Below are 22,728 nucleotides of genomic sequence, written 5' to 3'. Positions count from 1 at the left end.
GGTCTTTTGCTTGTTATTGAGTAGGGAGGAGATAACAGAATTTTTCACTGCAAGAACAGTTTGCACAAATCAGGTCATTTTTGGAAGAGGTTGAACTCTGATTGCACTGGTTGCTAGTGTTGTGCAAATATCGTCGGATGATCAAAGTCTGTCCTGGAGCATGTTTAGGACCTACTGTCTACTCTTTGTGTTCTGATACTCAGGGAACAGTCAGTTCATGCAGGTGGTATTTTCTGCTTTCAACAGATATCCACAAACGGTCACCTTCAATTTTTTGTGAAGAAAAACGTGCGTGCATGTAAACAATTAGTGAATGGTAAGCTTGGAAAAATTTTGGTGATCTGAGTGAATTTGTAGAATCTGGTTTTACAATTCTGTTAGTTACACAAATTAAGTTACTGAAGTTTTCTGATTCTTTTAAAGTGTGTAGCACTTGGTTATTCTTCCATTCTCATCTCAGCGGTGTTTCGGGGACTGACTGAAGATTCTACAATAACATGATCATGCGCTTCTGAAGGAGAAAATGAACATCTTCCCTGATTGTTCTACTTTGAAGTCTTGTGTTTCTGTGGTGGTATTTGCTGGCAATAAAACTCAGGTAGTCTCTGATGTTTTCCTAGGTATAGGAAAGAGCAGGTACACTTAGGAATGTTGTCTTTGCTTATTGTTTCTCAGCAAAGGAGATATTTCTGAATATGATTCAATAGACAATTAAGTTTCACCAAAGCAAAAGAAATATTTTAATTAAACATTACCAGCTGTGTTATCTACACTGCATTTTAGGAATTTTAAACCATGTCCAAAGACTTGATGAGTCAATTAACAAACAGAATATGCATTGCGCTGGCTCTCTATTTTTGTATGGTACTTAGGCTTTAATGTACTAGCTATCTTAGCTTACCAAGTTTTTGTTGTCTTTCATGCACTACTGTCTATTTTAGAGTAAACAAATGTGGGATAATGAACCTAAGTACAGTCATACACACTTACTGGCTTTTGTTTCTCACTCCACGGCTGTCCATGAGAATTCTCCACTGGCTAGATATATACTGAAGGTTTTACAACATGACAAGACTTCCACTTTTTATGAAGAATGGCTGTGGAAACCCTCTGGTTGTGGGTAAAGAGATATTAACTCAGCCAGGTAGTTTCCTAGTTTCATATTCTGTAGTAACAGGCAGTGGAGAGGACTACATATCTTGGGGGTGAATGAGGCTCTATGCTCTCTGTGGCCCATTCGGCCTAGAAGTAGTTTACATGTACTCAGGTTAATAGGAATATCATTATGTATCTCTTCAATTTGAATCTGATCTCTGTTCACTCACTTCTGACCATATATAAAAAACTGTATCGCTCTTCTGTCTTCTCCCCCGCCCCCCTTACTTTCTCTTGTAATTAATCTACACTATAGTTCTCTACTGCCTACTGTTTAAACCCAGATACTTGTGTTGCCCTTAATCACCACATAAAGCAAGTCGAACTCAGGCAGCAAACTGAAATGGGGGTGAAAAATGCCTTTTTTTTTAGAATTAATGGAATTGGAAGACATCTCCAATTACTTTACTCCCCTAGAAGGACCACGCTACACCAAATGCTTGTGCGATGATGCTAAAGAAGCAACTGCATTTTATTTCTAACCTTAAAAACCTGAGGGGAAATCCATGAAAGTAACTTTTACTGTGCAATTTTTTTCCATGATAATCCTAAACATGCATCCATCACTAAAATTTGGTGGAATATTCAAAAATCAAAGCATGAACTTTGTAAAATTCCAATTTGGGAATTGCTTCTGCTCTGTTGTCACAGTTTAGTGATGCAGAGAGTGCTATAATGCCACAATATATTCCAAGGCTTAAATAGATTAGATGTTAAATAATAAATGGATTAGATATTAAATAATGACTCATGTATGATATACCTGAAAATATATTAAATTCTAGGGCTAGTTTTTAAAAAGATAACACATTTAACAAAGTTTAATGGAAACTTTTAACAAATTAAGAACTCTTTAAAAGATGGATCAGCTTCTTTTAAGCCTACAAATTAGTCGTATCAGTCGCAGTTTCCAAGAGTGACAAGTGAAATCTTTCTGCAATTCATGTAACCACCCACAACAGTATTAATAATCATAACATAAAAGCAGAATTGCTTATTATGGAAAAGCTCTGTGACAATAGTGTTATGAGGTGATCTGCAGTAAGCCAATTGCCCATAATTATGTATGTTTTTGTGCTTGCTGTGCAATCATCTCTCATGTATATTTCTATCCAAACATGATGTGGGCTGCTTGTTTTTAAACCCACTCCAATCAAGGACTAGAGCTGCCAGTTTTAATGCTGAAAAGTCTATCAGAAAAATATAAGGGTTTTTTTGACTTCTTCATTTAATCTTCAACATGTATGTTTAAATGAATATTGTTAAAGACTGTTTGCAGTTCAAAGTCAAAGATATTAATGTGGGGCATTTTTTGTTTGTTTGTTTTCTGTGGTTTAATCCCAGTTGGCAGCTAGGACCACACAGCTGCAAGCTCCCTCCCCACAGTTTGGATGGGGCGGAGAATTTGCAGAGTAAAAGTGAGGGAAAGCATACGGGTTAAGAAACAGAAAATTGAATAGGTAGAGCGAACACCATGCGTGCAAGCAAAGCAAAGCAAGGAATTCATTCACTTCTCATCAGCAGGCAGGTATTCAACCGTCTCCAGGAAAGCAGGGCTCCATCATGTGTAACAGTTACTTGGAACGACAAACGCTGTAACTCTGAATGTCCCCCTTTCCTTCTTCTGCTTTATACACTGAGCATGACGTCATATGGCATGGAATATTCTTTTGGCCAGTTGGGGTCAGCTGTCCCAGCTGTGTCTCCTCCCAGCTTTTTGTGCACTCCCAGCCTACTCACTGATGCTACCAATGCTATTCTTGTCCAAAACCCAAAACACAGCATGACACCAGCTGCTAGAAAGAAAGTCAGCCCCCAAATCCCAGCTGAAACCATGACAGTTTTTTTTTCCCATTTAAATAATCCTACACGTAGAATACAAAGCATGTAAATAGATGTGACAATGAGAAGTGAGTAGAAGAGGAAGAACCAATTTTGAGACAGTGTACCTGTTGAACAGTTATATCAAACAGTGATTGTAAGGAAAGAAAGCTGAAATGTCATATAACCTTCGAAGATTCTGGATCAGATCAGTTTTTGCTTGTTAAGAGTCCTATTTACTCAAGACATCCACATCTTTCCTGCCTCTGCTGCAAGTTCATCCTCACTCAGGTAAGTTAACTTCCCTGTTCTGTTAAAAATTTATCTCTGATTCATAGCTCTTAGTTCCTCAGGGGTAGAAGACATAGAACAAGTTTTGAAGTTACATGTAGAACAGGCCTTCTGATAGTTCTGCCAAAATGTACACGACTTCTCAAATGCAGAAAGTGGTGGTCAAAGTTTACATTTTGCTTGTTTAAGGATAGCCCCACCCCCACAAAAAAAAACAAACCAAAACCAACAACAAACCCACCACCTTTAGAAAACCCAAAGACAACACTTTGGAAAGCAGGAAAATTCAGGAGAAATCAGGAAAACAAATGTGTAGAATTTCAGTTTGTGCTTTACTCCAGATTAATAATTATAAATTACGCTTGGTACTATTAAACCAACCATTTGCAATTGGCCTAGTTTTTAATTTCCCAGTCAAATCTTTTTTATTATGTAAAATTTCTCAAAACTGTGCTTTTCTGAATCTTAGAAGTTTATGCTTGTTATAGAAATAAGCTAATGCTGAATTTTAGGTCAGACTGGCCATTTTCAGTATTAGCTCATTCCAAATATATTTTACTAGGCAGACGTACTTCTTAGGGAACTTTTTTTTTTTACGTGTTCAGGAATGTGTGATAAATATGTCTGTTGAGAGAAAGAAGATAGAATTGGAAATATTAATAAACAAAAAGGAAAACATTACTCAGATTTTGAGACTTACTAATTTCCTTACTAATTCTGTTTATATTGATATATTTTTTAAGAGAATTCTAGCAGTGCAACATTAATCATCAAACTTACTATAAGAAGCCACATTATGCACAAAAATAAGAGGTAAAACTGGCTTCAGCTACGTTAGTGTTTTGGTTTAGATTAGAATTGCATTTTTGCAGCAAATCTCTTCATTCTGTCTTCTGACTGAGTTTGGCTCAAACATATTAAAAGCTTAAAGTGTGCAAAATGGATTCCTTTCAGATGAAACTGAACCAGAAGATGCACTCAAAGAATTAACATGGTGTTAATGGGTTTTTAGTCCACAGGACCAGATTGCAGCCAGTCTGAAGTAACACGCCTGAAATGCAGATAGTGTGGACATTAGGTCATTGGCATCAGCTGTTTTGCTCTACAGAACTGCTTTGATTGTCCTACAGTATCTACTAATGTAGGTATCGCCGGTTATCTATGGCATGATTTTACTTTCAGGCTGACCTTGTGTATATACATGCATTCACAAAATAATGCAAAATAGTGAATGGTGGGAATGGATAGTTTAAGAAACTGCATAGCAGAGACTTGGGTGATTTGGGAATACGGACTATTCCATTTTAAGCTTAGCAGAAACTTTCAACTGGTTGGCACTTTCATAAATTTGATGAAGAGAATTTTATGGTCCCTGTGGACATGTATTTATCTTTGTAATAAAGAAATTGCAATAAACTTTGATACTAACTAGTGTGTTGTGGGCAGAACAAGTCAAAGGCTGAATACGAATGGAAAGTGAAATTACTTGGCTTCATCATCACAAACATCAATCCAGGAATATACTGAAAAACAAAGCACTTGCTTTTGTTGTACTTGTCTTTTTTTCCTGTCTTTGAGTGAGCATGGACAGTGCTGTGACTTCAGGAAGCTGCAACCCAGCTAACACATGTATTTTATTTTCTCACTTTGTCTTAGACAGAAGAATTCATAAAGTCTTAATATGACCGGTTACGGTAAGACACTGAGGGAAAAGAAACGTGGCATGAAGCATCACATGTTGACAAGAGGAATGAAGAATGGCTATAGGAAGAAAAAAGTAAAAGAAGAAACGAAAAAGAAAAAAGAAAAAAGGTGTGGTCTGTTATTTAGTTCTATTTTTTACTTTTAGATTAGTCCTGTTTGACATTAACAGCCTTTTTTTCCCATATAACTGCCAGATTGTTGTCAATTCAAAGAAAAAAAAAATAACATCAACACTATTTAAACCATTATAAATATTACAATAAATAAAATGCTTTTGGAGCTAGGTAGTTTTGGTATTTACATGTACTTTATACATATGCAAATACATGCAATTTTGCATTGTTCATCTTCTCCACAGTCTGCTCAGATCAGGTTTAAAAATGTTTGACTCCTTAGTAAGGAGCTTGCCTGAATCTGTCTATGTTCTATAGGGGGTTTATGGCTACAGAGAAAATTAGCATCAAGACAAATTACTGTTACCTTTTATTCATGAACACCCACTCTTCATTTAAGATGTATTGCTCTTGTTATTACATGGAAATATGTCTAGCATTTAAAAGTACAAATTTATTTACTCACTGTGGTTTTAAATGTTAGGCCTTCCATGTTTAATGATTGGTTTCCTATGGAGAGTTTGAAAGGCATGGTCTTGCGATGGAGAAAGCTGCTGGACTGTAACTTCCACATTACCAAAGCTGAACTCATATTTCAGCTTCAGTGGCATTACTACTGTAAACAAGGCTGGTGAAATCCAGTTACAAGCTGAAAAATATAAGAAATCTTTATTTTCCTTCTATCATCCTTTTCTGTGAAGTTGTAAACAGATGTGAGAATCATAGCCTTACTTCTCATGACACTAAATGAGCCAGTGTTTCCGGCTAGATCCTATGTAGAGGAGAAATCCTGTCTATCAGTGTATAGGAAAGAATCAGAAACCCTGTTTGCTATTACAATATAGAATAAAGATATTAGGATTATTACTTTTTTTAGGATTTAGTTTTAAATTTTCTAGGTAGCATGATGAGAAGATTATTATCAAATACATTGTGAGAAGGAAATTTGGTGATGAGTTATACAGTGTCTATATGATCCTTCTGGACTTTACCTGGAGAGGCTGTTAATAAAAGAGAGATGAATAAGTAAAACTTTCTAAAGTACAACCTCCCTCAAGAGAGGCAACTCTGTGTCCAGTTCTAGCTATGGTTGAGAGGCACCAGAGAAAGATTACAAAATAAAGACATGTATTAACTCTAAAGCAAATAAATAGTTGAAGTTCAGAAAGTTTCCAGCATTCATTAATCTTTTATAAAAGATAAAGTAGGTTTTTGTGTCTTTTTCACTAATAAAGGTTTACATGTATTTAACTGAGTAGTAGAAATCAACAAATAATAGTCTTTTTTTTTTTAAACCACCAAATGAATGATCCACCACCTAGTCTTAAATGGTCAAACAGAATTCAGTAATAGTGTTTATGCTAATGAATCCAATTTCACTGTACTTGTAGCTTTATAACTTCTTAGTAATGAAATATTTTTGAGTTTTTTACAGTGCTAAGTTAGGAAAATGCATTGCTCTATATTTTGTCTGTTGTTCTCCCTTTTGATAAAAACACATCTTCCTATTTGTGGTACAGAGTACTTAATCTGGAGATTTCATCAAAACCACAGTTGAGCAAAGTGTTGGCTTCTTCTCTGGATTAAATCCTGACTCAGTGGAAGTCAGATGTAAACGTCTCATTGACCTTAGTAGTAGTAGGATTTCAGAGTTTTGAAATTTCCTCAGCCAGTTTTCCAGACTAAATGCAGGCTGAACAAAAGAGGTGTAAGTGCACTTGTTCACTGATGTAGACAGTCAAGAAATACATTAGACTCCCAGAGTCTGAGCACAACCTTTTAAAACATTTACTTCATGCAGGTGCTATGGAGAGGTGTGAGACACAGCAGTGTGGGGCTCTTTCCCCCATGGATCAGAGTGAGAGCATGAACTGGGGTAATGGAGGTTGAGGTTCAAATCCACCTTTCACCTTCCCATAGAGCGTTTTAACTTTCAGACCACCTTGCTGTCTGGGCTGTTAGAAAGAACTGCAAAGATTTCAAAACAGGACCCTTTAATCACTGGGGTTGCGTCAAAGCTAATTACTCTGAGCAGCATAATTAAGTATATTGTATTTTTTTCAGAGCTACTTGGAAATCCCTAATGTGGCTTTGTACAAGGAGGCACAAACATACTCTAAATCTTTCTTTAAGGTGCCTTAATTTTGTGGGGGATACTCTGTCATTAACTGTAGCAGAAGTACATCTCCCTTCTGTTCTTCCTTGTGGCTGACAGAACAAATTCCAGTGTTGTGCTTGTACCTGTTTGCTATTCTGCCCACTGAATATTTTACTTCTTCCAGATGGACTTTCCCAGTTAAATGCACAGTCCAAAATGACTTGCAGTAAAACATCCTTCTGGATGACATGGGCTCAGGCTGCTTCAAGCAGGAAGGATCCAAATCTGATTTGCCACACTTCAATTTAGAAATTTTACTCAAAACTGTACAGATCTACAAGCATCGCTTTTTCCTGTTCTGTGACTTGTGAAGAAAGGGTTGACCCAACTGACCTTATTCATCAGCTATTTCATGCCTCAACCCCCTGGCGCCCCAGAGCCTTTTAGGATGTCTCTAGATGGTTCAGTACAGCACTGGGCACAGAGAAATATACTACCGTTTGTAGAAGAAGCAATATAGCTCTATTGATGTGTCTACTTCTGTACAATCTATTATTAAAACACCACTGTTGAAGAAAACTTTAAACGTAATTTTATTCCTGGTTATACTGAGGTATCAAAGAAGTTTTTATCCAAAACAACACAACCAAATTTAAAGTATTTACATCCCTGTCTTTGAGGAGCTCGCTTTCCAGGCAGTAAGAATTCTGAAAAAAATTCTCATAGTCCATGTTTTCCTTAAAACCCTTGAATGCCCATAATGACCGATAATGTTCTCTGTTCAGGGTCGGATAATTGGTTAACAGAGTCCAGATTTCTTCAATAAGAAATAAGATTGAAATACGACGTTTAATCTGGAATTGACCATAAATCTTCTCTTCTCAAATAGTGCAAGACAGTAGATCAAATACTGTATTGCAGATAATGGCAAAACCTTCACCAGCAAGCATCAGACAAACATCCTTCAGTCTGTCTTAAAAGAAAATATCTTGTCAGATTTGAATCTAGTATTGGATTAATTCAGAGTAGCAGGACGTTAGCGAGTCATAGAAAAAGTCTTTTTGTCAGGAATAATTTCTGATAATTTTGTTTTAATATACCTTTAAACCACACTATAGTTGCATAGTAAAACTGTTGATGGAGGTTTGTAGGACATCTTGCAGCAGTATTAAGCAGTGCAGAGCCTGAGCGATAACCATCTCCTGATAAAAAAAAACACTATGATGAAAGTGATTATTTTTCAGAAGTTTTGTGTTCTGTCTGATGGGTACCTTATAATGGGACAAGGTACATGAGGAGGAAAACACACATTAAATCTAACAGTGCAAAGTTCTTCAATCTGTTAAATATTTTGGTGTGGTTTTTTATTTTTTATTTGTTTGTTGTTTGTTTTTTGATGAAGGTTGAAATATCACCTTCATACAGAAGGCACTGGATATTTTGATAAAACCTTTTCCCTATAATTTCTCCTCTTTTCCTGCATTTTATGGAACATACACAAGTGGAGTAATTTCCAAGTGTAATGAATGCTCCATTTTTTAGGTATTGACTTGTGAACAGCATTACTAGCTTTTACAAGTGTTTAGAGTTTCATAGCAGAAATTGCAGTCTGCTGCCATCCCAGGGAAGAGTTAACAAACTGCTTTACTTGTTAACACAGCAAGATACAGACGACCCCACAAGTATCTTTGTCACAAATATTCTACACTCCATTGTGCGCTATTGTCTCCTTGCTTAATTAGCAAAATATCTTTAAATGATAGGTTCAGTTTCCACTATAGATGTTTCCAGTAAGCTCATTATTGTGGGTTGGCAGATTGCAGTTCTGATGGATACGGAGCTTGTTGGCTCTGGTACAAAACAAGAGGAGTGTTGTTAGTCAAAACCATTCTCCTGACTGTGATGTGTTGTTTCCAGGGCAGAAACACTGGTTGGGAGATTGTTTTGAATTGTTTTATTATAATAGTGTCTTTCACAAGGAGTTAAATATATGCAAGTAGAGCAGTGATAATATGTGACAGTCATGGCTGCTGCTATGCTGCTCCATTACATCTTGTTTACAGCAATGAACATGAATTGTGTTTGTGCCAGTTGTTCTGTGAGGCATGCAACATTGGCTTTGGCAATGGGAATAGGCTGCATTTTTTTAAATAAAACTCAACTGTTTTGAGTGTCCTGGAGTTTCAAAGTTTTTTGGAGAGAAGAGAGCAGAAATGAAAAAAATTCTTATAGATAGCTATAGGAAATCTCTGCTGAGCCAGAGCGCGCTGAGGCAGCAGATAAGACACAGATGTTTACAGAATGTGAATTAACCTAAGGAAGACAAATGGCCTTGTGAACTGGACATTTGGCTCAGATTTAAGAGATCTGTGTTCAGTTCTGCCATGGATTTCCTTGAGCAAATTGTTTAATCTCTGTACTTGGGTACCTCATCTGTTAAACAAGTTAGAACAATCCTTTTGCCTGTCGCAGCTAATAGCTATTTAGGGCTGAGATTGATCCTTGCTCGCTTTTCCTTCAGCACTAAACACAATAAGGCCCTGGTCCCATTGGGGCCCATCAGGTTCTGCTACAATGCAAATGAGTGCTAATTTTAAAGCTATGCAGAATATAGTGATAATTAAGTGGTATTTCTTTTTTTTTTTTTCAATTAATTAGTAGAGTATACTGCACCTTAGAAAAGGGGAGTCTGTGGCTGTGAGTAATTTATTAGAGGGGAAAAAGGGGAAAAGACTAGCAGAAAAGATGGAGATAGAGTATGCAGTCTTTTATGCTGAAGCTACTTGAGAATTGAAATTCAGAGGGTTTTTTAAGGGTGCAGTAAGGATATCTGAAATTTGGAGCTGATTAAGGCTCTGGACTTGGGATCTCTGCCCAATGGAATAAAGAGCCAGCTACGACAGAAAAACAGAGGCAGGGAAGCTGGATAGAGAAGAACTGAATATTGCACACTGTTATCCCTGCTGGATAGATCATGGGCCCTGCTGGCAGACTCAATGGAGAAACTGTTCAAACAAAAAGCCCAAGACTCAAGAGCAGGGGAACTTTTTGTCTTACAGGGAGAAGCTTTGACGCAGTATTTATCAAGAGAGGTAGGTGGCTTGGAAGAACCCCAGGGCATATTTTGCTGCTTTTTTGACCTTTTTCTTAGGAAGGTTTCTAAGAGTTGTTTATAAACTACCAAAACAAAATATTGGGAATCAATTTCAGAGAGCTTATTGAAATTAGGAAGTCAACACAGAATAAGGAAATTTGCTTAAAAGTAAATTTGTTTAACACTTTTGTGGGTTAAACTTCACCAAGTCTCATTTTCATTTACCAAGTAATGGAAACATTGAGGAAAAAAAAATTAAAAAGACAAAAACCTGCAGGACCATCTCTGTATGTAATAGAAATAAGTTCTGAACTGTTAGAATTGGGGGAGCTCTACTGGTTTTACGAGAGCTGATGATGCAATCTGGAGTGAAAAGAGCCTCTGCATTTCCACTTTTTCTGTACTCTTAAGGCAAATCCAGGCAATGCAGACTAATGAGGTGTGGTAACCACCAGTAAAACTAAAGGAGCAAACTGATTTGTCACAGTCTTGGAGATGCAGGATAATTGTAATAAGGTTTTGTCTCTCTAACTGTCCATCTTTCAGGTGGAACACTGGAACTATAGGTGAGAAAGAAGAATCAAGATTTTTTAAATTTAATAATTAACTTTTACCTGCCTTTTATGCTTCAATATAATTACCTGTGTATTGAGCAGAAGCAATATAAGAAGAATATTTGTTTAACAGGAAAGGAGAAGATACATGTTTTTTTCAGCTATTTCCACATGAAAAGAAAGATTTCTGCAGTTGCTAATAAAGGAACAGGAGTGTAGGGCAGAAGGTTTGGGGTTGGTTTGTTTTAAAATTTTAATAAGCTTTTGCTAATTTAATTTTAAATATCTCAGCAACATAAGAACGACTCCATCTGTCAAACTGGAATTACAAAAAAAAAAAAAAAAGAGAGAAAAGTTAAAAAGAGACTTAAAAACCTAAGCAGTACAAGGCATTGCTGACTTTCTTGTTTTCTCTGTTCTAGAAGATACAAAAGTTATGATTTAAAGTTTGGTCAGGAAGTTTATACTGTTAGAAACTATTTTCATATACAGCAGTTGAGAGAAGAGGGGGTCATGGATGACTTCAGCGCAGTAAATCACTTAGGCCAGTATCTCCGAAAAGCTGTTTGTCTTCACCAAATATTTTGAGCATGTAAAGAGATAGGAAGAGAAAATATATGTATCCAATATATATGTAACATATTATGCCTCAGGGAAACTTTCATTCTCAGGCTGTGTTTTAGCTAACTTAGGTAACACAAATGTATATTTGGAGAGATTTAACACCGGTTTAGCTGAAATGCCAGGCCCCTGCCCACACATAACCTGGTGATCTTTTAGCTAAACTGTGTGGAATATTTCATAAAAAAGTTTTTGGAGTACAGGCTAAGCCTGAAGTGTCAAATTGTTACTGATGCACAATAGATCTTGCTCTTCATCTCTTTTGTTATTCTAGTGAGAAATATTGTTAGTACTTACGAGATTTAAAAACCTCTCTGAAACCCTCTGTGGTGTAAGTCTCAGTTTCTCTGCCTGCTCATGTTCAGGGTGAGAAAGCCTGAGTAGGTTCTGAGGTGGTAGATGTAGCAAATGCAGGTAAGCAGCGTTACCTGCCCGTGGGGCTAAATACAACCCTGAGAAACCCATCTCAGTGGGGAATTTGGGCTCTCAGTTCAAGATTCCGACAGTAATCAAGAGCATCTATTTGTAACGCTGCCTAAGCCTCTAGTTCCATGAGGTGGAAATTGCCTGAGTGCTCAAACATGGATTTAGCTGCCTGCTGAGGAGATAATGTTCTTCTTCCAGCTGAGTTCTCTTGCTATATGACTTTAGACAGATAGCTGCCCAGTTCTGCTTAAATCCCTAAAGAAGTCTACAATGCAGGTCATTGTGCTAATCCACACAGACAGCTGCATCAGTCAGTGGGTGGTAGAAATCAGCAGAACAAAGTGACTTTTACAAATATCCCAGTGTCATTTTTCCCCAGCAGACCCTTCTTGTTCTGAAAGAACTTGACTCCTGAACACCAAGAGAACGGCTTCAGCATCAGGACTGTGGGATATCAGACATGTAAATTCACAATCCTCCTATTCAAATTACACTATCATACGCTGAAGAAAGTAGGTCCCAAATAAGGAGGGCTAGCCAAGGAGATGCAGATGTAAAATAGAATCAGGCATAAGGTCTGGAGCTGAGTTATTCTCTCTTCCAGAAGAAAAGCAAGTTGTCCTTGCCCACTTGCCTTCATTCCCTGTGACTCTTAAATTCCCAGCTGGAATTTTTCTTGGATTTAACCAGAGAGATGAAGAGTCTTCTCCATTTTTTCCTGCATGTGTTACAGCCTTGTACTAAGGGCATGCAGGACATGTAAGGTCAAATTACCTCATGGATGAGGAAAGCCCATGATCTAATTCTCCCTTAATATTTTTCCAGTATATCAGTGGATTAAATATAGGAAGAGATCTCATTTGGAAGCAACGACCGTGCTTAACGGCTGAGCTAGCCATATTTACTTCAAATAAGCCCAAAGAGACTTTTAAAACTTTCAGGTAAGACGACCAGTGGGGGGGGAAAAAAAAAAAAAAAAGGCAAAAAAAAGCAGAGAAACCATTTCAAATGTTGCAATGACAAGAAAAAGGAGCTGCCCTTAATAAAATGCTGCATTATACCTTCTGGAAAAAAATATCCTACTTATCTGTCATCAGAGCACAGCAACACAGCATTTATTTCCTCTCAGAAGTGTCATAGACAAAGCATCAGCTGTGAACGTCAAAATCAGTGGAAGTGTATCAGTTTAAAATTCATCTAAGAGTCTGGCCCTTTATTAGAAGTATTATTAGAGCTTTCTTTTTTGCAGCTATCTTTCAGAAAAGTTGGCAACTTGGGGTTAACATTCTGTCAAAAACCTATAATTTTCCTGCTCCCACCATCCTCCTTTGCAGAAGCAACCTGACTTGCTGTACAAATGTCATTAGTTCCACAGGGAGCTCCAGACCTTTGAATGTCGCAGAACACTCTATTATTTAGTACTGCTATAAGATAATCTTTTCAACTGCTATTTTCTAGTGAGAATTCTCAAAGATGAACCTATAAAGAACAGATGCCAGTTTTCAGTCACTCAGGAATTTTGTCAGTTAAGTGACTTTTCCCTTTATCCACTGGGACTTTGATTTTCGGACACAGATATCAAGCTAACAAAATGTGCTATCACTGACAGGTTTCATAAAGGTTTGTTTCGTCTTCCCTTTCTTTCTGTATTTTACAATTCAAAAAACACCCAGTACCTTCATCTGTCCACCATTTCTGGGAAGAGCATTATCAAGAACTGTTTTAAATACATGCTTAACACAGAGCTCTAAGTAATTAAATATGTAAGCTGAAACAGAAGGATTTCAAAGCACAGTCACATTTCCTCTCCTTAAATAATGCCATCTGTGTGTGAGAATTTTAAGGTTTATTCTGTCTGCAGCAAAAGTTGTCTCTACAGGATGTGAGTTATAATAACCTGCTTAGCTGAAGTTGCCTTTTTCAGACAATAAACCCTGGACATATGCATACATGTGCTGTTTTCCTCAGAGAAGTCCCCCAAAAGGTGTATCAAAGCAAAGAATGATGAATAATGTTACTAGGGCATGGTTTGTAAGGCTCTCTCAGGTGTAACTGGTTTGGGTGCAAGAAGTGAGAAGCAGAGTTGAACATGATAACTCAGACATATATGGGTCTTTTTCCTGATGCTGAGCTGAACAGTGTGTGGTGTATCCCCTAGCACAATTCAGAATAAGCCAAACTTTTGTTTTAAAGGTACTGGCTAGATGAGACCTGAGAGTGGGCTGACATGCACATTGTATCACATTGTCATCTCTATAGCTGCCACGGTTTAGTGTTTCTGCAGCTCATAACACACTCTGTCAGTGTCCAGTGCTCTCAGTGGACTCAAAGAAGCAGCAAGGAGACCAGGAGCAGAAGTGGACTGCGCACTATATGCCCATCCCTTCTCATATCAGTAATCAGCATGACTTCTCGTAACAATATGGATATTTACAGGAGTTAGCATCAAAGGACACCATACATGTAATCTTCTCTATTGAGGACCAGGAAACCACGTCTTTTCCAGTGAAGAGCTTTGTTTTTATTTCAAATGGGAGTTTTAATAAATGGTCGAACAAAGAAAGCACCAAAGAACACTGTGCGTGCTATTAGGCCCAGTGGTTTCAATAGGGCACAGTCTCTCTCAGTATGACCTGCATTAAACGATCACATTTCTCTGAAGAATCTTAAATTTTGCCACACAGGAAGTTACAATGCTCATTTAAGAGACCAGGATCCTACACAGAAAGATCATCTACATAAAATTTTAATTTCAAATAGACAGGTCAGGTTATCATCCGTCCTGTCGGTCTCTATGTGATACTGTTATTATGAGTGGAAAAGCATTCTGTTCTAAATCTTTATTGCATTTGGGAAAAATAGAAGTCAATGCTTAATGCAGTTCATAAATCAAAAATGTTATTAGCAATATATTCTCTTTTAAATCTAAGTATTGAAAAGTCCAGTTACTATTTTAAAAACAAAAGAAAAATATTACTCTAATATTTCACTGATCTCATAATGAAAGTTAAAAAACAATGTACACTGATTTATTTTTATTATTTTCCTTAAGGAATTTAAGAGAATTATGGAGATGATTCCAGTCAAACACAGGAACTATTGATTTTGTTTGTTTAAGTATGAAAAAACACTTTTGCCAGATTAATTTCTGTAGTATGTTTCCAGGAAAAAGAAACAGATATGTGTTTTACTTTAAGGTCTTGAATGGTGCTCTGCTGGAATGAATACGTCAAATGAACCAATAATAAGCCCCTGACCCTATAATTTGACAAAACTAGAAAGCTCACTTTAAGTAAATTTGTTTTCATACAAAGATGGGTTTCTTTACTTGAGATATCAGGAGATATATTGCTATACAAATCTCTGTTTCTTCACTTTGAAAATCACTTGGTTTCTACTGCTTTACATAGTGGCAATCAAAAGTAATACCATCTCAAAGGCAAAAATACCATGAAAAGGCATCACACATCTCCTCTAATTTATCAATACGTTCATCCTGCTTATAGCCAAAATATACTTGGTGGAGTCAGAAGTTTCCACAAGTGGACACACTTACAATAACAGGTAAAGTTTGAGTAAGCCTTTTAATATCTGGACCGTGGTAGTTTTGATGCCTTCACTGAGCAGTGCAGACAGGGAATGAATTGTGCCAGCAGACTAGACCCTCTAGTAGGTCTACTATGTTCTGGAAAGTTGTATATTGTTCTATAGGAAAAAAAAAAAAAAAAACCAAACAAAAAACCCAACAGGAAGAGGAAACTCTCTTCCTTACAGTTGCTAAGACAAAATTACTGTAACTACTTTTTTGGGCATTTTTAATCACACAGCTTACACCCAGATACATTTCTTATTTCCACTTTATAAGTTCCTTTAGAGATAATAGATCATGTTTAACTATATGAATATCAGAAAAACTATGAGTTAATGTGTGACAATTCACAGCCTTTTGGTTTTAAAATGAATTATTGTGGTGCATTCAATAGGCTTGAAACACAATTTATGGTTTATTCAGCATAAAACAGCAACCAGTTTGAATGACAATGAATACTTGTTGCCACTTATAAAGTGGCAGTTTGACTTTATTGATGCTATATGTTTTGAAAGAGCTAAATGTCTATCAGTTTCATATGACCCTGCTTGTGATTTTTTTTTTTTTTCCTCGAGGAATGAGCCATTTCAGCTTTATTCACCTTTGAGACTCTCACTAAACAGACAGTTGTTACTCAATGATAGAATAATGGGGAAAACAACCTCAAACATGCAACTCAACCACTGTCTTTTTGAATTTACTAATGAGTATATTTTGCCATTCTACCCCCTTTTAATTTTGGAGTTCCCGAAGACCGTATTTACTTCTGCATCGATTACTTTGTATGTCACATTTTCCATTATCCTTCATTATTCCATTGTAACCTCTTATTTCTGCTCCCCTGTTTGTAATTTAGCATTTTTAGAGGCTGCACTTCGAGTTTCTCAGTCACCAGGACATAATAGGTTCAGTAGCTATTCTCGTATTTTACAAAATGCGTTCCTAAATTATTCTGTCTCAGATTACTTTTCACAGATGTCTGTAGAAGTAATTATCCTATATAAAAAGAGGGTTAGTTAATTAGACAGACTGGTTCTGTGTGAGTTTTACCATTAATTTCATCCAACTATCTACATATTTTGAAATTCTAAGGTACACAAAAACTGCTACATGTTATAGAAACTAAATATATATTACAAATGAGATTAAATTTAAAAAGAAAAAAAAAATGCAAAAAAGATAAATATTTCCTAAATCCCTATAAACAGAAAACAAATTTCTGTATCACAGAAGTCCTCAATTTTGCCAAATTTTCTCTTTGCAGTGAGCTAAAGAGATTTATCTCATAAACTATTCTGTTTGATTTGCAATAAACTTGCTGTAGTTTACCACTATACCTGAAGCCAAGAGAAGACAGCTGATGTGTTCCAGATACAGAAATGGAAAAGTATTATCCAAAGAAGGAATAGCAAAGTTATTTGAATGAATCAAAGCTCTTGTGTCTCATAGTCTTGAGAGAGGGACTCCATACCTCAGTATTGTTGTTCTTAGTTCTTGGATATAGAGGTTGTCCAAAAATCATTGCCTTCCACTTTAAAAGTTTTCTTCCTCAAGAGAAATATTTTGAAAGTTAATTTTGTAATGAGTATTTGGTAATGATTTTTAAGACAACTTCTCATTTTCCATTTTTTTTTCTTCTGTAAAAATGCCCCATGAATCCAGCCAGTCTCAAATAAATACCTAGAATGAAAGACTTCGGTTAAAAGCCTTCCAAGATATTTTGAGTTTAAAAGGTGTGATAACTTGGTACATATCCTGAAAAGAATGATACTCACAGTTCAGGAAGAAATGTTTTCTCGTGTCGGTTGGGGTGAGAATCCCTTCTCAACCTCCATAGGCTCAGTTGTATATTAGTTTTGTCTAGTTTTCCTATCGGTTTCTTGCTAAGGAGAAATTCTTCTGTTTTGTTTGTAACATTTTGTTATCTGAATACAATTTAGTCATTCTTGTGGCAAAATAAGAATACAGCATAAGCCTATTTGTGTTTCTATCCAGTCTTTCTCCTAAGTCAACCTGTTAGTGATGCTTTTGGAAGATATAAGACAGTACGGGAAAATGCTGATGTTATAACTACTGTTACAAACTCTGCTTGCTTGTAACATGGTGTTATCAGATGGAATATTACACTGATGTTGTATCAGTCCATATGCAAAACATTTACTGCACAATATGTCATATGCTACCTTTATTCTACACCTATCATTTGATAGGTTGATCCAAAAAGAAGCCAGTGGCACAGTCTTATCAGACAAAAATCAGAATATTCTGGTCTACTGTTCCAAGAGAAGATGGAAAAGGTGAAACAAAAGGTCCACAAGCTGTCACACTGGACCCATAAAGGACTGACAGTAACGCTGTCTCAGGCTTTGCATCTCCTTTCTCACCCTCAGTGTTGCCACTTTGTATGCAACTGCCCACAAGGACTCCATTCAGATATCTCATGACCTCAGCAATGGGCTTTCATGCAACTTTCATTTTAAAAATAAAAAAAAAAAAACCTAACAAACAAAATGCCATGGTTTCAATGGTAAAGATTTTGTTACATTCCTTTTTTATTCCAATAATAGTTGAAATAAGTTGAGTAATATTTCTATTAATTGTCAATAAATTGTATAATATTTCTATTAGTTGTCTTCCAGGCTGTATTTGTTTCTTCTTTCCCACTTTTGTCCCACTAAGTAAGTCTTTTTGTCCATGGTAATTTAAAGTATACCTATTCTAAACTGCATTCTTCAGTGAAAATATTTACCTTCTACCCCACCCAGAAGCATCTTTCTCATCTCTGGTAATATCTATTTCCAGAATTAAGCATATGATGGTTCATTTATAGCTTTCACACTCTTGAGATATAAACAGGGGAAAGTATAATTGGCAGTAAGAATTTTGAAGTACCTTTAATTTAGGAACATGAATCCAATTGAGCTTCAGGGACACTTTGGTTTCTTTAGTCACGGAGGTATTTATAAATCAAAGTAATTTATGTGTTTGTAAGCTTATAAACAAAATCAGATTAAATGGTTCCTGCAGTAGCAAGGGATTTGGTTTGATGAACCAGGACTGTTTCAGTCCTGTGTCCTTAAGATGCAGAGCCATACACGAAGCAGTGAACATGATTACATTAAGACTTTCCACATCTTATCTTGAAATAAAGCTGCTTGTGTTCTCAAGAATCTCTTCCAGACCCATTCTCCATAAGAAAGTAACACACTTCTTTGGGATCTTTTGGTAATATGGAAAAATATCACATATAATTCAGTAAACAGTTTGCAGGAAAACCTCTAGATGCATGTCCTCTGTTCTTGAATGATGGCCAAGCATAGATCCTTGAAGAAAGAGCCGTGAATAAAACACAAGATCATAGTTTAAAAATAAATAGAATAAAAATAAAGATAATACAGTAGTAAAGAAACCTAGAATACCTGCAGAAACAGAGTTGAAAAAAAAACCTCTACGAACAGCAGAAGTAAAATGTAAGTTTGCACCTGTAATGATCCTGACTGGAAGACAGTTGTCCTTGGAGCACTTAGTGATTCACCTAACTGGCAACCTGAGCAGGCACAGGCATCCTGTGCTGTGCTGTGCCACACCGTGCTGCGTTTACACCATGGCCTTCAGGCCCACCTTGTGCCACAGACATTGCTTGGCCATGGGATGAATCTGCCCAGGGAATGGCAACAGAGGAGTCTGCAGGCAGCTCCCGCTTACTGGCAATTATGCCACCTGTGGGGTCTTGCCTTTGTCTAACAGTGCAGCAACAAGTTCTCATGTGAACATCCTTTCTGTTTGACAGCAGAAATGATGAGTAGAGCTGACTTATTGTAAGAAAATCCTGTAGTAGCTCAAATGATTGAAATGGGAGAACCTCATTCTTCTGGCTGCACTGCTGGGTGCTGCTCTGTAGACTGGCACACCAGCCTCATATGAACGGCAGGAATGGACCATGGGCAGGTATTTCTGTTGTTTTGTGTATTTACATTTTATGTTAAAAACTGGTTTGAATTTAACTGTAGTAATTTATAGCCTCATGGCAAAATGAAGGAAAATGTCTTATACAGAGAGCAGTATTGTATGAGTTAAATTATCCCATATTTCAAAATATTTGTAACTGGACTATACACTTTTCAAATTTAAAAGTCAATTTAAAAATTTGAAGAAAAAATAACTGCTTCCTAAGGAGGGGAAGTGGAGAGGGAGGTACTGGTCTCTCCTCCCTGGTATCCAGAGATAGGACACGTGGGAACAGTTCAAAGCTGCACCAGAGGAGGTTTAGACTGGACATTCGGAAGCATTTCTTTTCCGAGAGGGTGGTCAAACACCGGAACAGGCTTCCTAGAGAGGTGGTTGATGCCCCAAGCCTGTCAGTGTTTAAGAGGCATTTGGACAATGCCCTTAATAACGTGCTCTAACTTCGCCAGCTCTGAATTGGTCCGGTAGTTGGACAAGATCATTGTTGCAGGTCCCTTCCAGCTGAAATTATCCTAGTCTAGTCTTGTCTAGTCTAGTTTATTTTTCTATGAATGGGCTCTGCACAGCATACTGTGTGGATTGGAGGTCAGCTTAATGTTGCACAACTTCTTGTTCCCAGTATCTAAAGGGTCGTAATATTATCTATACTGTTTGTTCTTTCTTCAATAGCATTTTAGATGATACTTCACAAAGTCTGGAAACTTTTCATAATGAACCAGCACCTCCCAGTGCAAAACAACGTCCCATGCAATATCTCAGAGATGGTCATGCTTATGGACAGTAAGTACAAAAGATTACATCCCCAAGCAGGTGAAATCACAGTTCACTGACATGGCAATATCAAGTGCTTGGGCTTTCCAATAATGTTTCTGAATACAAAGAAAGAAAAGCAAGATATTAATCTAATAAGAGTAACTATGTCCACACAAGGAAGTATCTTAGAAGTTGTGTAGGGATTATGCATTTCATAATGGACAGGACAAACACTTTTACATTTTTGATAAAATTTATCATTGAATAGATTCTCAAGGAAATTCCTGAGTAACTTCCTTATAAACAGGTTTCTACTACATAAGACTAGAAATCTTAGTAGATTGATCTGACTTGAGTTAGCTAATATATAAAAGTTTCTTCCTGTAATGGAAGGACAGGATAAATTTGGATTGTCTAAGGTTATTTTTTATGTGAAAAGGTGTCTTTGGTAGCTACAGGAGACAGAACTAGGGAACTTGAACTAGAGTGCCTTCATAGTTACTTGCTAGAGGTTAAGGAAAAAAGCCCTTTGACAGATTAAGTTATGTGGGGACATGATTTTTTTCAGAAAGCACTGCTGCCTACCAAAGCCATGACATCTACAGAATGAAAACCATTTCATCACCTTTGCTGAAATGATAACGACAGAACTTTGAGGATTTTTTTGGTTCTCCAAATATGCATTTAGGACGCATTGTACTCTCAGATATTTCTGTTCCAAATTAAGGACTAGAGACAGACATCACAGTACCCCATAATTTTTTAAGTCTTTTAGAGGACCACAGGAAGTGAATGTGAGGAAAGGAAAACATTAATTTATCATTCACCACAAATTTGAATGAATTTCTCTAAATCTTAGAGTACTGTCTGCCCAACATGCAGATAGCAACAAAAATTTCCTCTTGTAGAAGCCATGTGTATGCAACAGTTCTGCTAGATTTCTAGCGTAACCAAAAGTAGTCATCTTCTGACCTCCTACTTACAGACGGTCCTTTTCGTTGTTTGGCAGTATGATCCATCTCTTGCAGTGATAACTCAGGCAAAGCCATTTAGACATCAGTGGTCATGCTGGCACAGTCACAAAGTGGTATAAATGGAAGCCTTGCAAGCTTTAAGCAGAAAAGTAAATCAAGTTATCAATAAAGAGATGACAGAATAAAAATTATGATGTACCAGCACATGGAATATTGATTAAAGATTAGGCTGTTTTAAGACAGCTATGGCAGAAATGGAAAGGTCAAGGGGAAAGCAATTAAAATGGTTAGAAATAGCTCACTTTCAAAGGGATGCCAGCTTACAAGACTGTGAAGCCTGTAATACTCTCAGGCTTGCTTGGGGCTAGAGATCACACAAACTAATCTGTAAAAGAACAGATGAATGACTGGCAACTAGCTAGCATTAATTTTCATAACATCACAAGCAATCTTCAGTCAGGAGCTGATCTGGTTTCATTCCTCTTATATAAGACTCCTGAGCCCAGAGTTTCATGGCCCCAAAGCAGCCATAGGCATCTGTACGTACACATGCGGAAATAATGTGTGTTTCAGGTGACTGTAGTTGGAAATTTTCAGTTCTAATCAAATAGGTTTATTATTTTTATGAACAAAGAACACTAAGGAATCACAGAGATTAAATGATGCAAGTAACAATTTATTCTGTCCAAACAAGTAGTGTTACATGTGGGAAATAATCATAAATCAGTATTGATTACACTTCTACTTCTGACTAATTAGCTCTACACATTTTCAGTTAAAATGTCATGAGTGTTACAGATACAAGTGCCCTGCAGGAATTCAGGAATAACCTTTACTTTATTATGTTTCCTGTCCAATGATAATTTCTTTCTTTGGAGAAATGAACTCTAGTGCCTCAGGTGACAAGGCAACATTACCGTACTCCATTTTGTAGCACACACACCATTATTCAATTGGAATTATTTGAATGGTGAAAAACCATCAATATTATTAAACCTTAAAATATCGCTGATGTGTCCAGGTGTGAAAAGTAGAGTAATGGGAAAAAATGAAAAGCGAAACCTTTACTCGTAGTGAGCTGTGCCTGAGACAGCAAAGCTTTGATGGGCTTCTTTGGTTAGGGAGGAAGGTTGATTTAAGATATTTAGCTGATTTAAGATATTTCCTGTCCAATGATAATTTCTTTCTTTGGAGAAATGAACTCTAGTGCCTCAGGTGACAAGGCAACATTACCGTACTCCATTTTGTAGCACACACACCATTATTCAATTGGAATTATTTGAATGGTGAAAAACCATCAATATTATTAAACCTTAAAATATCGCTGATGTGTCCAGGTGTGAAAAGTAGAGTAATGGGAAAAAATGAAAAGCGAAACCTTTACTCGTAGTGAGCTGTGCCTGAGACAGCAAAGCTTTGATGGGCTTCTTTGGTTAGGGAGGAAGGTTGATTTAAGATATTTAGCTGAAGGAAACATTTCTTGTTCTATCGGTTGTGAGATAACGTTTTAGTGTCTTTCCTGTCCCATCTATGATTTGCTAGTTCATTTAATTACCTCTGACTGCTCTA

Source organism: Vanellus vanellus, assembly GCF_965231255.1.
Source record: "Vanellus vanellus genome assembly, chromosome: 1".
Lineage (NCBI taxonomy): Eukaryota > Metazoa > Chordata > Aves > Charadriiformes > Charadriidae > Vanellus > Vanellus vanellus.
This window is presented reverse-complemented; position numbering follows the sequence as displayed.